Genomic DNA, 17,065 nt, shown 5'->3' on the forward strand with positions numbered 1-17,065 from the left:
CCCTTCTCCCCCTCCTTTCCTTTTTCTTTTTTCTTTTTCCTTTCCCATAATGACATGTTCTATGCTATGTACTTTGATATTTTTTGTAGTTTTTTAAGCTTTTTCCATTATTATTATTATTATTAAGGATTTTTCTTTTGTAATTTTGGTTGTTTATATTTATCTGTATTTGTTTAAAGCAGAATAAAAGTTTTTTTTTTTTTTAAAGAGTTGCCAGCTGACCAGGAAACCCCGCCTGGCCTGCTGCTGTGCTTTTAATAGGAGCCTGGTCTACAGAAATAAGCTTTCTGTGGAAGTGCTTCTTTCCATACCTACTGCTGTTGTTTGCAGATCACACTGCTGTTATGAAAGACAAGTAAAGAAAAAAAATGGTGACTCTTGCTTGGAGTGTAGCTGCAGAACCTGGCTTCATTGCTCTTCTGTTTGTGGTGCTGTATAAAGGCTGAACTCCCCTCCCTTTTGCGTTTTAAAGCAATCCTCATGGAAGCTCACCAGCGTTTTAGTGCAAATTTATTGTCATACGAATCCATCTGGATGCATTTTTGCCTAATACGCTCATTCTTGCAAAGCAGTCTCTCCTAATACAACACATTTTCATGTGCTATTTTCACTAGCATATTCAGTTTTTATGCACTGTACCTGGCTAGAGAATGGCGCTGCAAAAGTAAGAGAATTTCAAGCAGCTGCGTTTCAGTTCACACATTGCTTTGGAAAGCGCGTGTTAGGGAAGTTCTCATTTGAATGTGAACCAAATTATCCCCCTCCCAATCTCTAGTTTTAAGCAATAAAATGTCTTGGGCAGGCAAGTCAGAGCTTGAAGCCAAAATAATAAAAAGCCATTCCACTAACCTCCCAGTACAGCAAAAATTAGATCTTCTCCTGTTAGGCAAAGACCACAAGATGACCCAGATTGTCGCCAGATTCTGCACACAGATCTGTAGGCGCGGACCATCTCCTGATTCAATCTGGTTTGTTAAGAAAATTCCCAAACCCAGATCCACGGGCAACTTTGGGTCATTTCTCTAAGGTAGTCTATTTTAAAGTTTTTATGTGTTTATATGCCTATCACACTTTTAAACTTAAAATCCATTGTTGTATATTGTTTTAAATGTTTGTTTTTCTATTGGGATTGTAGTTCCATTTGTGTTTCTCAAGCTGGTCTCTGACCATAATAAATTTCATATATAACAGAGTACCACTGCAAGTTATGTCTAGGCATCCTGGCTAGTAGCCATTGATAGCCTTCCCTTCAACAAATAATAATAATAATAATAATAATAATAATAATAAATAATAATAAATAAAAAATAATAAGTGCCCAGCCACTCTGGGCAGCTTCCATAGAAACCAAAAATACACTAAAATATCACACATTAAAAACTTCTCTGAACAGGGTTGCCTTAAGATGTCTTCTGAATGTCAGGTAGTTGTTTATCGCTTTGACACCTGCTGGAAGGGCGTTCCACAGGGCGGGCGCCACTACCGAGAAGGCCCTCTGCCTGGTTCCCTGTAGCTTTGCTTCTTGCAATGAGGGAACCGCCAGAAGGCCCTCGGCGCTGGACCTCAGTGTCCGGGCTGAACGATGAGGGTGGAGACGCTCCTTCAGGTATACTGGACCGAGGCCGTTTAGGGCTTTAAAGGTCAGCACCAACACTTTGAATTGTGCTCGGAAGCGTACTGGAAACGTTTCTCTACTTCTCTTTTAAAGCCACCCAAATTTGCAGCTACCACCACATCTTGTGGCAGTGAGTTCCATAGTGCACTGTGTGAAGGAAGTTCTTCCTTTTATCTACCTTGAACCTGCTGGGTTCATTCTTTGTGTTAGCAGTTCACTAGAAAGTGTGGCGTGTTGCTGCTCATGCGTGCAGCTAACTGCTCAAAAGTCAAAGGAAAAGCAACTCAACCCTACCCATTTCAGAAACGACACTCAAGTTAAATTTCTCCTGTCCTCTGAAATGGCTTTATTCTGTGTTAGCAACCAAACTGCTCTGCTGATTGCATTATATCCAGCCCAATGATCCAGCAAGCATCCGTCGCTTTAGTTAAGAGACAGACACTTTAGGGTCTCGAAAGGCGAGCCTTTCCTACCTGTCAAATGGAATCCCATCAGAAAAGATGTACTTTTGGAAGAGGAAGAAGAAGAATTGCGGGGGGTGGGGGAGACTGCCACAAGATCGAATCTGTTTTCTGCCAATTCACATTAGCTTGCAGCGCTTACAAGATTATCGACTCACTTTGCGGGTGTCAGGAAAAAGCTCTGGAAGACTGAAGATGCACACCCTCCAACATTTATTCAATGAAAATAGATAACAACAACAACAACAACAACAACAACATCTCACCCATTTGACTGGCTTGCCCCAGCCACTCAGGGCAACTTCCAACACAGATAAAAACATAATGAAACATCAAACATTTTTTAAAAAAACTTCCCGGTGCAGGGCTGCCTTCAGATGTCTTCTAAAGGTTATATAGTTACTTATCTCCTTGGTTTGGGGGTCACATACTCGCCAACATTTCTCTGATGGAAAATAGGGACGTCCTAAGGAAAAGTGGGACATTCTGGGATCAAATCAGAAAACAGGATGGCTTCTGTAAATGCAGGACTGTCCCTGGAGAATAGGGACACTTGGAGGGTCTGACCATTCAGCAAGGGGTCACTTACCATGGTGGAAGACCTGAGCAAGGGGTCAAGTTTGGACCAGGATTGGCCCAAGAAATTTGGCAGGTTGAGAAGGACAAGATGCCACCCTCTCTTACTAGATCAGCTGTTGAAATTTAGGATGTCTCCAAACTGGTGGGTTTTTTGGGGTGGATGTATTCTGCAACATGCCATTGACTCAATAATAGTGCATTAGTAGAGAATTTATACCAGGCCATCCAGACATGGGCCACATTCACACCACACATTTAAAGTGCTACAACACCTCCTTAAAGAGTCGTGGCTTCCCCCAAAGAATTCTGGGAGCTGTAGTTTGTGCCGAGTGTCATTGGGAGACACCTATACCATTCAGGGAGCCACAACTCCCAGAGTTCCCTGGGAAGAAGGATTGATTGTCCGTGAAAAAACTGAAAAGAGTGGTGGCTTTTGCGATTGGATGGAGCTGAAAGTGGGAGACCTTTCTGAGCTGGAGGGTCACCGTCCTTGATGGCTAACTTTCTAAGGGATTCATGCCAACGGTGGCCAAAACAAAAGATGGGGTGGAGGAAAGTATGTCGTCAGAGCTGGCAATGAGCAGGGCCATAACACACTCACTCCTATGCACCTCACACAGATATGCAGGCATATATATTTAACATCCACACCATGCAAAGTCCTGGGATAGCTCGGTTGGTTAGCGCATGAGACTCTGAATCTCATGGTTGTGGGTTTGAGCCCCACGTGGGGCAAAAGATTCCTGCATTGCAGGGGGTTTGACTAGATGACCCTCGGGATCCCCTCTGACACTACAATTCTATGAGATAGATCTGCAAACGCTGAAGTCCTACAGTTTTGGTCCCCGCCAAAGGCTCCGCCAGGACCCAAGCAGCTGCCTCAATCCTTCTGTAGGGTTGCCATATTTCAAACAGTGAAAATCCGGAGAGAAAAGTTGTTGTTTTTTATTCTGGCCAAAGTTGTTGAGCTTTTTGGATAAAATTGCAATAATAATAATAATAACTTTTTGAGCTTTTTCATGGAAGAACGGTAAAAACGTATGGAAAAAGCTGCCATGCTTTTCCTGAATTTTCTTGGACATTGAACCAATTTCCGCCCTGCCAACTGCAGTATTCTGTATATGTCCAGGAAGTACGGCAACCCTATCCTGCTGCCTTTTCTGTTCTGTAATTAACTGCAGCGCTTTCTTGCTCCTAAATCAATTTCCTCTTCCTACCAGAATTTGTTGTCTAAAGAAAGATGCAAGATCTCCTCTCACTCCTGTGTTTCTTGTTTCCTTGCTTCCAGGTCCCTCTGGTTCTAGCTTTGTCATCCATTCTAGCTTGCTCTAACAGCATAGCTTGCTTTAAAAGAGCAACTCTCTTCACTTATCTGTCATAATTACCGTATTTTCCCCTCTATAACACGCAGATTTTTTCTCCTAAAAAGGAAGGGGAAATGTCTGTGCGTGTTATAGAGCGAATGTGTGGTCCCTGGAGCCGAAAAAGCAGGCAAAAATCAAATCGCGAGTCTCCTAGAAGGGAAACCTGAAAAGAGGAAGTGGCTGCTTTCCTGCATTCTGCCTCAGGGTCTTACTGCCCACCCTCCTTTGTTTCATTGCTGTCTTTGCTCAAATGGAACAAAGAGCAGGGAAAGCCCCTCCCTTCCAGGCAAGCAGAGGGGAATTCCTCTCTGTGCTCCGGTGCTGCTGGGGGAGAGAGAGAGGGGGGGAGGGGGAGGGAGAGAGAGAGGGGGGGGGAGGGAGAGAGAGAGGGGGAGGGAGAGAGAGAAAGAGAGATATGGCTGGCTTGGGTGGGGGGAAACTTTTGCCTTTCTTTCCTCCCTCCGTTAAATCCCTCTCCTGCATTCTTAGCCAGCTGCTTCTCTGCACACCCCTCTCATGTCGCTTCTTTGTTTTTCCTTCGCTCCCCACTTAAAATGTGGTTACAAAGCATAGATCCACATGGATCCTCAGGATCTTTGCATTGGGTCACCCCAAATTCACCATCAGATCACATAGCATGTCCATGGCTACAGCCTGCACCAAAAAAATCACGCACCCACTGTTGCCTGGGGCTGCAATGGTGCAAAAACGTGGTTACAAAGCATGGATCCACAGGAATTCTCAGGATTTTTGCATTGGGTCACCCCAAATTCACCATCAGATCACATGTCTGTGGCCACAGCATGAAGCCCCAAAATGATACATCCACTGTTTCATTCAGAATGTTTTCCTCCTTGTTTTCCTCCTCTAAAAACAATGTGCGTGTTATGGTCAGGTGCGTGTTATAGAGCGAAAAATACGGTATATAAACGTTACCAGGCACTGGGGAGGGGAGGGGAAGGGAAAGAGAAGTTCCATTAGGCTTGCATTTAAAGGCGAACCAGTCTAATTTGTAATTTCCGAAGTGGTACGTGAGCTGAAGCACAGCCAGCCTTTGCAATTTGTTGCTCTCCTTCAAATTTTTCCAATGCAGTTCTCAAGCCAAATGGCATGTGAAAAAAATGCATAGTGTCCATAAAAAGTAGTGAAAATACAGTGGGACCTTGGTTTTTGAACATAATCCATTCTGGAAGTCCGTTTGACTTCCGAAACATTCGAAAACTGAGGATCAAAGAGCTGACAGCAAGTTCAACAGGGAAAACTGAGAAATGTGCCGTGGAAGCCGAAATTGACAGATTTCTCCATCACTACCAGGCTCACAAAATTGTGGACACGGCCCTGTGGAGCCCTGGTCTGAAAGCGATTTATTTCCTCTTCCTCTTTTATAGTATTCAGACTTTAATAAATCCTCACTTGAAAACATTCTGATACCTAGTGGCCTGTTGTTCTGCAAACAGCTTTAAAGATTGGCTCTGACACCATTTGACATTATCACAGCTTCCCAGGAAAAACTATTGTTAACGCTTATAAAGATGTGAACAGTACGACTCTCCGGAATTCACCTTATTTTCAGGTGGGTTGTTTTTTTTGAGGTTGGCAATAAATTAGTTAAATAAGAGTGTGCCCAATTTATGTCACCAGGTGGCACCATTTAACAGGAGTTCACATTTCTGTTTGGTGCTGGAGAGTAAGTTCTTTCCCTTTGTCATCCATATGAATGAGTTAGGAAATAATTCTCCTTTTGCTTTACTCCTCATTTACATTTAAAGAGTTTTAACCAAATGCCTCATTATTTCCCAGCTCTTTTTACGCGGAGAGTACTAGAAGTATCACAGAGCTGTAATGTTATTTCACGGGGAGAATTTCCCCTTCTGCATTTCCAGCTACGTCCCTCATTTGTCTTGAGTTAAATGCAAAGACTTTACGGTTATGTCTATGTAGGCACGCTATATAATAAGCCTTTATTGTGCTTAGAAAGCTTCTGAGGATGTGCATTATGAGCTTTCTCAGCAGAATGGCCCCTATACCAGGGAAATAATTGCATTAATTGGCGAGCCGCTTTTTATTTCTGCTAGTCATGCACACAAAAAACCTTAAGGGTCATCTAATCTCTTATGCTCCGCTTTAATCAGTGATGGACCACTTCTGGTGCTTCCCAGCACACCTGAGGGTTGGTTGGCCTTTTCTAGGGAATCAAGCCTTTAGTGTGGAAAGCCTTGCCCGGTGGAACATCCTGCCACTGGAGGTTCACCAGGAATCACCCCTCCCTTCTTTTAAACATCTTCTGAAAACTGTATTGGTTAGACCAGCTTTGCATTTTGCCCCCTTTTAAACAATTGCTACATACTAATGTTTTAGTGATTCTTTTACGACTAAACGACTAAACAACAACAACAGACATTGTGCTTCATTGAAAAAAAGTATGTGAAAACCTGTGAAAGTCTGTGCACGTGTTGGTTTGACCGGTTAAACTCTTTTTATACACACTCCATGAAATACTGAATGCGTGTACTGCCCAATGGCTTGTGTACATAGGCTGCACATTCGTTGAACACAATGTGTGGACACCCTTGTCATTTGAGCACCTTCCCAGATGAACTTGTGAATAATTCCAAGAGGTGCAATGCTTATAGCTCATTAGCCTGGGTGCCGGAGAGAGTTTTGAGGCAAGCTCAGCAAAACAGCTCTGATTATTTACAGACATGGGTGTGCCAAGTGGAAATGGCTGGATTGTATAGCAGGCTGCTGGCCTGACATCTTCGTCTCACCAGCGCTTGCCATTCAGGGGGGAAAAACACACCACCCTCACCAGCTGCTTCTAACCTTGTTGTTGAGGCTGCTGTGGGAATAAATGATCGATTGTCTGCTTCCCTTCTTAGAATTGCCACGCAGCTGTTAACAGGCCGCAAAAGTAAATACCAAGCCTCGGAAGAACAGATGCTTTAATTTTACTTAGGAAACCCCACGCTCCAAAATCTTTTCTAGGGTCAGAATCATGTCTCAGGGCAGAACTGTGCATTATAAGCAGGTCCTGGATTATAGAGGGGGCATGTAAATCTCACTTTTTGGGGTGGGATCCCACAGCTACTGTATTTAACGGGGGGGGGGGGGGAGACATTGTTGGGTTGAAATTGGAAGGAGCCTCTTGGTGTAAGATTACCAGATTTTTTTCAAAGAATCTGGGGACCCTTTTTTTTTTTTTTTGAAAAAAGGAATAAATAAATAAATAAATAAATAAATAAATAAATAAATAAAATCAATCTTTTCTTATGTGGTCTCTTCTGTTTTCGAGGTTACCAGCATGAGTTTGACCAAACTGCGGAAGGCAGTGGAGGACAGAGGTGCCTGGCGTTCTCTGGTCCAGGGGGTCACGAAGAGTCGGACACGACTAAACGACTAAACAACTCTTCTGTCATACAGACTTCCTCTGGGCCTCAGCCTGCTCTCTCGGAGCGCTAGCCGCCATGGTGTAGGATCGGGTTGGGCCTGGGCTCAGCCACATGTCCTTGCCCTCCCGGTGCTCTCTTACCTCTCCTCCTTGGTGGCACAGCAAGGTTGGGGCTCCCCTCTTTTTTCTCCTTCCTCTTTCTCTCTCTTCCTTCTTCTTCTTCTCCTCTCCTTCTCACTGCGTCAGCTCCGGGGGTTTTACTGGCCCTGGAGCGCTGCTGGACAGTTGGCCGGATGGCCAGGTGCTCTCGCTCCTGGCTCGATTTGGGCTGGAGGGGGTCAGTGGTTCCTCCAGTTGACGTGCCGAGCGTCCCCGGTTCCCCCTCGGCAGTGGCAGCAGCAGTGGCAGTCTCAGCAGCCTGGAGCCAGCTTGGTAGCGCAGTTGGCTCTGGCTGGCTTCAGGAGCTGCTCTCTGACATGGCACCCACCATTTTGCCTCGCCAGAAGTCCCCATATGATGTGTCTTGTGCCGTGGAACCAATCGCGCAACATTATTCCCTACTAATAAATCTACAACACTTAAAATATAAGTGGACATTCCGGGGACAGATTTTGTCCGGGGACAGATTTGTAAATCTGGGGACTGTCCTCGGGAAACGGGGATGTCTGGTAACCATATCTTGGTGGGGCTTGTAGATTTTACTCACGCAACCCTGCACCTCTTGCCTCATAATCTGAGTACTGTTTAGGCTTCTGCCATCAAAAATCAGAGAATCAGAGAACCAGGAAGGGCACAAAAGTTATCTATTCCAACCTGCTGTTGATGGATAGCAAGACAGAAGTACTGTGTCTGGGGGACAGGGGCAGCGCCAGATTTATGTATAAGCTAAACAAGCTATAGCTTAGGGCCCCACTCTCTTGGGACCCCCAAAAAATTTAAAGGGAAAACACCTGGATGTACATTTCCAAAATATAAGATAAAAAACAAATAAAATAAAACCTACATACAGCAACAGTGTTTTGTGTTGTGTAGGCTCCTATGATGTCAGTAATGGGCCCCACCTGCTAGATTATGAGTCTTTGTAAATTGTGTTTCTAAAGGAACTTTTTTTATTGCCAAATGCCAATGTGTATGCATTATTAAGTTTGTTATGAATAAAAAAACATTTTAAGTTAGAGCTTAATAATTATTTCACTTAATATTACTTCTTCTGAATTGTATTCCACTATTAATATACTTCTTAATTGCATTTCAGTCCAACAATTACTTTGATAAAATACTTATTTTGTTATGTGCAAATGGCTTTAGATACCTACTAGGTCCATAAATTACCATATAGCATATATTCAACATAAAAAGCAGCGGCAATTTGTTGATGAGAAAGGACACCTGGACATATAAAAGGCCCCATTACCTTCAATTGCTTAGGGCCTCGTCAAACCTAAATCCGGCCCTGAACAGGGGTAGGCAGCTGGTGGTGGTGGTCTCCCTGGTCCTGAATGGGGCAACTGTGCCCCACAAGGACCAGGTGGTGCCCACAGATGGACGGGTGCTCCAAGTGTCTCTCTTGACCAGGAGAAGTCTCTTCTGTTCAGAAGCTTCTCCAGTCTTTTGGAGCGTGTGGGCAACTTGCAAACTGGACCCATTTTCATGGGCATTGTGCATGTGCTGCAGCTGCACATAGTGTGTTAACCATGAATCTCTGCTTTCTGCCCTTTGGGAAGGCCTTGTCAAAATGTCCCTCCCCAGACTTGTCATTTTTCAGGGTTTAGCAAGCTCTGCCAAGACCACCTTCCTAAGCAGCGAGTGGATTCATCTTATCTCTCATGCGCACACATTTGCAGGCATTAAAGTGCTATGTCGTGGCGCACAGCTGTCATTTCGCACATTGCAATGCTGAAGTTGGTGTATGTAGCATATTGCCAGAGAATTATGTTTCCCCCCTTTAATATACTGTATATTTCACCCAAAGAACAAACATCGTCTAGGTTTTTAAACTGGAGGAGGAAATGCTGTTGTAGAGCAAATGATTGTCACATATGAGCTTTTAGCAATGTGTAATAAGAGGGGGAGGCGGGTGGCGCTGTGGGTTAAACCACAGAGCCTAGGACTTGCCGATCAGAAGGTCTGCGGTTTGAATCCCTGTGACGGGGTGAGCTCCTGTTGCTCGGTCCCTGCTCCTGCCAACCTAGCAGTTCGAAAGCACATCAAAGTGCATGTAGATAAATAGGTACCACTCCGGCGGGAAGGTAAACGGTGTTTCCGTGCGCTGCTCTGGTTCGCCAGAAGCGGCTTAGTCATGCTGGCCACATGACCTGGAAGCTGTACGTTGGCTCCCTCGGCCAATAAAGCGAGATGAGCGCTGCAACCCCAGAGTCGGTCACGACTGGACCTAATGGTCAGGAGTCCCTTTACCTTTAATAAGAGGGGTGGCCCATGATCTTTCGTATGGGAGCAGGGGTGTGTGTATTATCACAAATCCACTCCTGACATAAGGAGGGGGGGTTGCGGGCTCACGCCCCACCTACACCCTCGTGGGGCTAGCTCAGCTCTGCGGGACTTGGGAATCCCGGGGGTCATCACTCACCATGCCAGCCAATCGGCTGGTGATGGGGGTGGGGTTAGGAGAGTTCATTTAATGTTGGGGCAGCCCGTGCTCGCCCCTTTCTTTTCTTTCAGCCAGCTTAGTCTGATAGGGACAATGCCTAAAGCCAATACCGCTCTTACCTGTAATCAATAAAGTTGTGGCCATTTTTCACCCATTAACCTAAATTCTGGTGTCCGGTGTCTTTATTTATTCCATCTGTGGGAGGGGGCGAGAATCGCCATGCAATCACACCTCTCAATGTCTTCCTCTTATTTCCATCCAATAGACAGTACGATCGTGTCTCATGCAACCAACAGCACAGCTGTGGGTGTCAGTGGTAACTACAGTACAGGTACTTAACTCACAAAATTCTGCAACACAGAAAGACTCGGGAAAAGACATTTAAAGTGAGCAGGTTCTTGCCTTTCAAAAGAACACCTTCAAAGAGCGCACTGGGAAGAATGAGGGGCTATTACTCATGCAACCTCCTGAACAGGCCGTCTGAATAGGCAGGGGTAGTTATGCTCACATTCGGTCTTCAATTTCCCTGTAATTGTTGTGTTATAAAGTCAGAGTGCCTTTACTCTAAATTACCAGCCATTTCCATAATGTAAGACTTGTCGCTTTTACATATGTATTTTTTCCTGCCCTTCCTGGCTTTCACAACTTAAATTGGGAGGAAATCTTATCCGAAGATGATTTCAGAATTATTAACCAAGTTTTATATATAGTGAGAGTGGGGGGGGACCTCATCCAAATGGGAGACATAACTCGCAGTCAATAATCTTATTTAGCTGCTAATACAATAAGATGTTGCATTTTCATGAGCTATTCCTTCTCATTCGGCAGTGCTCCTTGGTCCATCTGCAAGGCGCAAATGCCTCTGGGGAGGTTGAGTTGCTTCCCCTGCCTCCCTTTATTGACTTTCGCCCATCACAAAGACAAGAGTATGCATAATATAATGACCAATTTGTCTCTGTCCTCTAATGAAGCTTAAAGCACAACTGGTTAAATAAAAGGAAGGGCAGAATAAAGCCTAGACTCACAGTATCTTATTTGGGAAGAGTAATGGAAGGTCTTATTAAAGAAAGAAAACGTTCCAAACGTAGCTGCCCAAGATTTGCACGGTGGGGTTTTGGCAGAAAGCTGAGCCAACTTAATGGTTTTCAATAGGGTTGCAACATTTAAGGTATTAATTGTGTTAATCTATTAACCAACTGAATTAATCACTTCTCTAAATAAGATAAGAGAAAATACATACGTGTGTGTGTGTGTGTGTGTGTGTGTGTGTGTGTGTGTGTGTATATATATATATATATATATTCCATGGGTTGGATCCAAAGTTAACCCTACCCTCAGAGTAAAAAGGTGAAGGTAAAGGACCCCTGACAGTTAAGTCCAGTCGCAAATGATTCTGGGGTTGCGGCGCTCATCTCGCTTTACTGGCCGAGGGAGCCAGTGTTTGTCCGCAGACAGCCATGTGGCCAGCATGACTAAGCCGCTTCTGGTAAATTAAAAATAATTAACCTGACTAACTTAGATTCATTAATTTCAGTGGGTATCTTCTAACTATAACTTGGTTGGTTACAACCCTATTAAGCTATGACCTTTTAATTGGGGAGTATTGTTTTTGCTTGTTACTATGGCATGTATTTTTGTGTTTTTATATTGTAAACTGCCCTGTAATCCTTGGATGAAGGGTGGTATAGAAATATTCTTCTTCTTCTTCTTCTTCTTCTTCTTCTTCTTCTTCTTCTTCTTCTTCTTCTTCCTCCTAGTACTAGTACTCTCCGTTCTCTCTTTTCCTATGATGAATTTTTGCTGGGTGACACATTCCTCCATCACCTTCAAACCAAAATAATTGATTCACTGAGCAATTCTTACACTGCACCAACTCACCCAGACATAAATGTGCTGCCACTATGCCAGTGTGGTGTAGTGGTTAAGAGCGGTAGTCTCGTAATCCTGGGTAACCGGGTTCGCGTCTCCGCTCCTCCAAATGCAGCTGCTGGGTGACCTTGGGCCAGTCACACTTCCTTGAAGTCTCTCAGCCCCACTCGCCTCACAGAGTGTTTGTTGTGGGGGAGGAAGGGAAAGGAGAATGTTAGCCGCTTTGAGACTCCTTAAAGGGAGTGAAAGGCGGGATATCAAATCCAAACTCTTCTTCTTCTTCTTCTTCAATGGAATGGCCACTGTATCAACAGCTGCTCAATCTGGTGAAGGTCGCCAATCAGAAACTGCGCTGGAGACAGTGCCCATATGCCTGGGTTAAGGCCGTGGCACAAGGTGGCAGAGCCTGTGATTTGACCAGGAAAGTTGCCAGGTTCAATTCCCAACACCTCCAGAGATGCCCATCATTGGCTACTGGCTCATCCCTTTGCCTGGAGATGCCAGGGATTGAATCTGGGACCTTTTGCCTGCTGTGCCACTGAACAACGCCCCTTGTGAATCTAAGGATGGGATCATCAAGAGACAAAATGTCATTGTTGGACCTACTCTGAAATTTCCCGGCTTTTCCGATCCTCACAATGGCTGTTAGGCACACATACGGTACACACCAGAAACAGGTACACAGAGCAGAACGTAAGATACTTTCCAGGTTCCATTAGCGACATCATGGACGTTAACACAAGTTCCACCATTCCTGCAGAGAGAGAAAAGCAGCAACTTTTGACATTCTTCCAGCAACATTCACTGCATATAAGCCAACCCCTGGAGGCATGGAGACATGGTACCTTCTGGTCTTTTTCGCTTAATGAGCAGTAGTTATCCTGGACATCCTTCCGTCTATTTAACCAGATGCCTGGTAAGTGTCTTCTCTTTCTCGCCCTCTGCTTTGCCATTAAAACCTACAACGGAAGACATTCTTATTTTTCTTGTTAAACATGTAATTAGGGAAACGTGCACCATGAGTGGGAGTGGGGGTTGTGGCACAATTATTTGACTGCATACAGTAACAATACAAAGAAATATACAGCAAGTGGACTGCAATATTGGGCAGTTCTGCTGCATATCTCTCATAGTATGGTGTGTGCCTGTCTTGGGACAGTTGTAAGATTACGCAGCAAGGTGGGGTTTTTTAACTGGGACAAAAGAAAGGATGCTGTATGAGTGACGATTGAAAAATCCAGGGTTTTGTGTCGCTAACCTAGAGCCCTGCAGAGCTTTTGGACAACAGCTCCCAGCAGCTCTGACCATTGACTATGTTTGCTGGGGTTGATGGGAGTTGTATTCCAAAACATCTGGAGGGCACAAGGTTGGTATAAGGTAAGGGGACGCGGGTGGCGCTGTGGGTTAAACCACAGAGCCTAGGACTTGCCGATGGGAAGGTCGGCGGTTCGAATCCCCACGACGGGGTGAGCTCCCATTGCTTGGTCCCTGCTCGTGCCAACCTAGCAGTTTGAAAGCACGCCAAAGTGCAAGTAGATAAATAGGTACCTCACTGGCGGGAAGGTAAACGGCGTTTCTGTGTGCTGCTCTGGTTCGCCAGAAGCGGCTTAGTCATGCTGGCCACGTGACCCGGAAGCTGTATGCCAGCTGCCTCGGCCAATAAAGCGAGATGAGCGCCGCAACCCCAGAGTCGGTCACGACTGGACCTAATGGTCAGGGGTCCCTTTATCTTTAAGGGGATTTTGCAAACCTTGAAGTGTAAGGGGTGATCAATGCTGATCTCTTTCCCCCCTCTCCCCTAGTTTCATGAACATGAAAAGTGGAAGAAGGAAAACCTCTGAGAGAACATCAGTAGGACTACTTGGAACTTAGGGGGAGTTGAAGTAACTGGCTGTCTTCCTGCAAGCCATGACTTGAGGATCATCACAAGAAGGTATCAGGCTTGTCTTTGTAAAGATATATTTATTTCTCGGTTGATTTTGTGCATCTCCAAATTGTGTATCGGCCCTTACTAGTAGAGAAACGTCGACCCATTCCCCCAGGACATCCCATTTGTGGATGTGCTTAGAAATGCAATGCTAACAGCCAGGGCAATGCAGGTTGCCGTTTTGGACAGACAGACAACTCCCCGCCATATCATCATCATCATCATCATCATCATCATCATATATTAGTTATACTTCGCCCATCCGGCTGGGTTTCCACAGCCACTCTGGGTAGCTTCCAACAAGAGATTTAAAATACATTAACACCAGTCATTAAAAACTTCCCCAAACAGGGCAGCCTCCAGATGTCTTCTAAACATCAGATAGTTCTTTATTTCCTTCACATCTGAAGGGAGGGAGTTTGACAGGGCGGGCGCCTCTACCGAGAAGGCCCTCTGCCTGGTTCCCTGTAACTTTGCTTCTTGCAGGGAGGGAACTGCCAGAAGGCCTACTCAGCCACAGATCTAGCATGGTGTGGGTTCATTGCCACTTGGCTCCCTCTGCCATCCTGACCTGACCTCTCCTCCTCGCTCCTCTACCCACCAGCCATGTACCCCTGGCCCCTGCCTGTCTATGTGAATCGAGGGGAAGAATGGGGCCAGGCTGAATGCAAGGAACTCTGCTCCACAAAGGATTTGGTGTCATGAGAGTGTGCTCGCTGCCCAATCCCCACCCCATCCTTTATTTTGCCTGACCCTACTGACTGAATTATGACTCCTTGGTCTCCAAGCCTCATCCCCCTTCACAGGCGTGCAAGGTTGAAAAGTTGCTCCAAAGTCCTTGAAGGAAAGATGGGATATAAACACAACTAAACAAATACCAAACACGCTGTGCAATCAGTGCGAACTGAATTGAAGGCAGTGGTGGAAAATGCCCCCCCCCAGGAAATGTGCATTCAAGCTTTGCTTAAAAATAATCAGCAAACAAAAAACACACAAACTTTAGAACATTGTTTTGTGCAACCTTATTCACTTTTGTAGGCAAAGCGGCATGTTTTTAATCGACCCTCCCCTCCTTGTTGCCTAACACCTGATAGATGCAATGGCTCGTTTATCTCGATGACTCAAGTTTATATATTGACGTGGGGCATTCCAAGCTCTATCGGTTGTGAGCGATGGAAGCACAGTTCCAGGGTCAATATTGGAACAGATTTAAAGGCGGCTAGGCAAACAAAGGCAAACAGTCATCTTCCATCCTTGTACAGAAGAATCACTCCCGGTATCAGTCAATAGCACAAAACATTTGCTGATGCAGAGGAAAATCTCCTCCCCACAAATAAAAGGCTGCAAAGCTATGTGGGAGTGGAGTTTGCATCATTTGTCACAAACACTTGGTCGGTTACTGTAGCCGATGGCCAGAGTCCAAAGAGCAATTCAGGCAAGCCAATTCATTTGCACATACACCTGCCGCAAAGGCCATACCATCAACAACCAGTGTGAAAGGACAGCTGTGCTGGTCCCAGGGGGAAGGTTACTGCTACTGTAGTCAAGGTTCAGTCCTGAGTCACTAGCCTGGTAATAGTCCACAAGGTGCGGGGCGAGGTCCGAAGCAGGGAGCCGGGCAGGAACAGGAACACTCGAAGATCAGAAGCAGGAAGCCGGGCGGGGAACAGGAACACTGGAGGAACAGGACTGGATGCTGGCCGAAACAGCTCTTCAATGACGACGTTGCTCCCGCAACCTGGGACTGGGCTGGCTGGCCTTTATCTTCTCTGAGGCCAGGGGCGGTCCCGGCCCCCAGGAGCCCCGCCTCCCCTGGCCTTAAAGCGAGCACTCCTCCTGGGAGAAACCAGTTCCCTTCGCCTCTCTGCCCTAAGCCTCTGCAGTTCAGGAGAGGCTGAAGGGTTACTGGGCCCAGGGGGAGACTCACCTGCAGGCACTGAGTCCTCAACCACCTCTGGGGCCAGAATGGATTCACCTGGTGCCTGCTCCTGAGGATCCGGCCCAGGTGCAGGCTCCTCAGAATCAAGGCCTTGCCCCAGTTCAGCCGGCCCTGGAGGCGGGGACTCCTGTGCCAGCTGGGATTCCTCCGGTTCACTCTCAGAATCGGAATCCTAGGCCATCACAACAGTGTTGGCTTCCCATTTGCTACTGGGCTGGGTTCAAAGTTATTGCACTAGTGTACAAAGTGTAGAGCAACTTAGGCCCAGGATCCTTTAAGGACCTTGCTGCTCTGACGGTCCCCATCTGTTCACTCAGATCTTTTTTGGGGGTTCCCATGTCCCAGAAGAAAGATCAGGTCAACCCCCCAAGTGTCACTATTTTCCAGGGACGGTCTCGGATTTACAGAAGCCATCCCAGTTTCTGATTTGATCCCAAAATGTCCCGCTTTTCCTTAGGACGTCCCTATTTTCATTGGAAAAATGTTGGAGGGTATATGCGACCTCCAAGCCAAGGAGATAAGTAACTATACAACTTTAGAAAATATCTGAAGGCAGTCTATTATAGGGAATTTTTTAAATGTTTCATTATGTTTTTATAACAAAATTAATTCCTGTAGTTTTCAGCAACCAGTATTCAGAAACAGGGACGTGGGTGGTGCTGTGGTCTAAACCACTGAGCTTCTTGGGCTTGCTGATCAGAAGGTCGGCAGTTTAAATCCCCGCGACGGTGTGAACTCCCATTGCTCTGTCCCAGCTCCTGCCAACCTAGCAGTTCGAAAACACACCAGTGCAAGTAGATAAATAGGTACCGTTGCAGTGGGAAGGTAAATGGCATTTCTGTTGTGCCAGAAGCGGTTTAAGTCATACTGATCGCATGACTCTGAAAGCTGTCTGTGGACAAACGCCGACTCCCTCGGCCTCAAAGCGAGATGAGCGCTACAACCCAATAGTCGCCTTTGACTGGACTCAACCGTCCAGGGGCCCTTTACCTTTTTTCTTATTATTCAGAAGCACTACTGCCTCTGATAGTGGAGGCAGAACATAGCCTCATGTTCTGGTTACTGGCGATGCACACATTTTGATTGAAAGCTAGCAGAACCTGGGCCCTTTCAGTCATAACTTTGATGTTTTGGGTACTGACCTATTTCTTCCGCCTTTGCTTTTGTGTCTTTCTCCCACCCGCAAGCCAGCTCATTTAAGTCTCCCGTGCTCCAAACCCCACTTGAGATGAGATGAGCATTAGTCTGGAATTGAGGTCCCTGCCTTCTCACTTTCTTCCGGGAGAACAATTGGAACTAAGCGTTTTTCGCTACG

General features: G+C 45.8%; 1 protein-coding gene across 13 annotated transcripts in view; it reads left to right on the top strand.

Annotated features, from left to right (window-relative positions):
- DLG2 (discs large MAGUK scaffold protein 2) overlaps positions 1 to 17,065 on the top strand; it is a 902,142-nt gene that overhangs the window by 43,793 nt on the left and 841,284 nt on the right. The gene's annotated exons all lie outside the window — the stretch shown is intronic.

The sequence above is a fragment of the Podarcis gaigeae genome, assembly GCF_964106915.1.
Source record: "Podarcis gaigeae genome assembly, chromosome: 4".
Lineage (NCBI taxonomy): Eukaryota > Metazoa > Chordata > Lepidosauria > Squamata > Lacertidae > Podarcis > Podarcis gaigeae.